Raw genomic sequence first — 3,459 nt, forward strand, 5'->3', positions numbered from 1 at the left:
TTGTTGCTAGTAGTATTATTGATAGATTGTGTAGACCCTGTGATTTTTATGCTGTGGGGTTTGGAACTTTGTTGCCCACTGGAGAGTTAGTGGTATCCAGGAGATGGGTCAGATCTTTGCCAGTGTCAGTAGAGGGCAGAGAGTTTTCAGTGGATTTAATAGAGTTGGTTATGACTGAGTTCGATATGATATTGGGTATGGATTGGTTAGCAAAGTATGGCGCAACTATTGATTGCAGAAGGAAGATGGTCACCTTTGAGCCGGAAGGTGAGGATCCTTTTGTGTTTGTTGGAACTGTGCATGGACCTCGCATACCTATGATTTCTGTATTGAGGGCTAGGGATCTATTGCAAGGAGGTTGTATTGGGTTCTTAGCCAGTGTGGTTGATACCACTCAGGTTGTGCCAGTGAGACCAGAAGACACTACAAGAAAAAATTCTTTTAATAACACCGAAAATGTGTTATCAAAACATACCATAACACTTTTTGATGCGTTAAGACCGACTATGTTATCGTAGGTCAGGGTACTTTACATAACACTTTATCATTATTATACAGATGTGTTATTATACTGTCAACGATAACACACTTTCTGTGTTATTTTAATATATAGATAAGTGTTTAATTATGTTATTTATAGTCGATTATATAACACATTTCAATACTTATAAATTTGTGTTATACTACACTTTAGTATAACACTTTTTTTTGTGTTATACTACACTTTAGTATAACACATTTTTTGTGTTATACTATACTTTAGTATAACACATTTTTTGTGTTATATAATGAAGTTTACATAACACAATTCTTTGCATAAAAAGTGTTATTGTAATAGATATTATAACACAATTTTCATATTATTGTTATATTTAGATATGTTTAAATTCTCATTATATATTTTATTTATATAACACTAATTTATTCTATTATATTTTAATTTTTTTATATAATTAAAATTAGCTGTCTAATATATACTAGCATCATCAAATGAACTTGATTTTCAAATAACAAAAAGTAAGAACATTCAACATTGTATTAACAATCCACAAATTAATTTAAAACATTCAACACTGTCGTCAACAACAAAATGTTCTTTAAGTATTCAATGAGTCTAAAAGTTACTACTTTCAACACAAAGAAATAAACAAAGTTACTACTTTCAAGGAGTCTTAAGTATCCTTTTCTACTTCGCTTGTCACATCTGCAAAATATACAAAGAAATATTTTATTGTTATTATCTAGCATCACAAATTACTTCAAGAAAAATGCTATGGAAATTATATCCAAGAAAGGACACCACATACAAAATAATGAATTCACAACTACACCAAAGCAAACAAAGAAACCAAACACTAAATTATAAGACATTGGTTATTATTTAAGTATGAAAATGTACCTCTTGGAATAACTTTTTTAGAAGGCCATGCAACTGTGGAACCAACTGCTTCTTGTATTGTAAGCATCGCATGATTAGGACGAAATAAGTAAGATTCTGGTACAATATCAACATCAACCCATACTCACATAAAGTCTGGTCCAAGAGGCTTTCCATGTACAGTTATCTTTGGATCCATCTCCAATGAATTTGAATTTGATGTTGTTCTCTTAATAAAATCTTGTTTTTTGTCTGGGTTTAACAACTGTTAGACAAGACAATCACATTATTTGCGGTTGTAATTTCAGGATCATGACAAGGTCATTAACACACATGCTTTTAAAAGAAAACATGCCTTGGTTGAATTTCAGGTCATCTTAAAAGAGAATTTCAGGTCATACCAGTTAAAAAGATCCTTTTCTTCAGTTAAATATCCTATATTTGCTATTTATCCTATGAATGATTAAAAATGGAAGAATTCCTTTATTTTTTTGGGGTTAGTTGCAGAAGAAGAAGAAGAAAAGAAAGGTCATTAAGTCAATGTTGTTTAATAGAGAAGTTGACCATATTGTTATTTTCGACCTCAATTGTTTTGTGGGATGTAAATATATCAATGAAAAGGCCTAGTGGGCACTGACCCTTTTAATTTGATTAAGAAAAAAAGGGATATTATGTCTAGTGGGCAGCAGACTCTACATCATGTGCTCTTAAGAACTTGTTCCTTGAGAGTATAATATGATTAATTCAGTCATTTAAATATGTAAAAAAAATTGGTTATATGATCCAAATGGTGGTAACCAACCAAAAGGAAAGAAAAGGAAAAGACATTGATCTCTTTTGTTTTTTTTTTGTTATTATATTTTTGCTCAAGATTATTTTTATATTTCTTAGTATTTAGAGTGGTCCCCTCCAAAATTCCATTGCCATGTTAGCAGCTTGTGGAGTGTGTAGTGTGGAGTGTGGACTATTTTGGTATGATAGAATAGATCACATGAAGGATGAGAATGTCAGCCTCATCACCATCTTTTTTTTTATAAACAAAAATATTTAACCTTTCAGTATCATCAATGGTCAGACTTAGATTTTTGTCTTTGTATAATATTCCATCTATGATCTCTGATTTCTCTTCCTATTTTTTATTTTTATGAGCAAGAATATAAATGGTGGGTAAAGTTTTACTTGGATTATGGTGAACCTATTTTCTTACATATGTACTAATTTTAGCATATTATTATTTACTTGTTTCAAATAAAAAGAATTGGCTGACCTAGAAACTTGTTGTTGAAATTATTTTCCTTTCAATGAATAAGAAGTAATCTTTAGAAAAAGATAAACGTTCCCTGACCCTAAACATTACCAAATATTGGACTGCTTTTAAATACAAAAAATTTCAAAGATATATTGTTTTTAACAAAACATTACCAAATGAGCATGCATTTAAACATCATTTTTAACAAAACAAGTATCATATATCTCACAATTCATGACCAATTTAAGAAGCATACATAGCCATCTGTTTGTTAGTGTGACCATTTTCTATTAGTATACATTATAAATTCAATCTATTGTACTCACTTTGTTTGGACCTACTTATAGGCTATATAGATAATCAGAATACACCATACCATCATATGGCTAAGTCCTTTCAGATTTGGGTTATAATTAATTGAAGAAATTACAATTTTTAATTGTAATTTTATTCCACCATACCATCATATTCTTACCAGTTTTTTTCCCTCTAGTCTTGGCAGTTTTCCCTCTACGAGCTAATTACTATCTTGAATAAATAAAAGCATTTCATTTCTTGGTTTTCTTTTGAATTGTGGCTTTCTATTTTCTGTTATACTAATCATATCAGCCCCTGTTTCTTATGGAATGAGCATGAATGTTGATTTTTAGGAATACATTTTGGTTTGGTTTGGCAGTCTATTGCGAAACTGCCTTAAAGTTCTTACTTAAGGAACTTCAGACTTTTTGATTGATTTTAATTTGTAGGAAGTGCTTGTGTGTTTGATTCTGCAATAAAAGGAAGTTTCAACAATGAACAAGGGTAAGATTTTCAAGCTAGCAAAGGGGTTCCG

The sequence above is a fragment of the Humulus lupulus genome, chromosome 9 (genome assembly GCF_963169125.1).
Source record: "Humulus lupulus chromosome 9, drHumLupu1.1, whole genome shotgun sequence".
Lineage (NCBI taxonomy): Eukaryota > Viridiplantae > Streptophyta > Magnoliopsida > Rosales > Cannabaceae > Humulus > Humulus lupulus.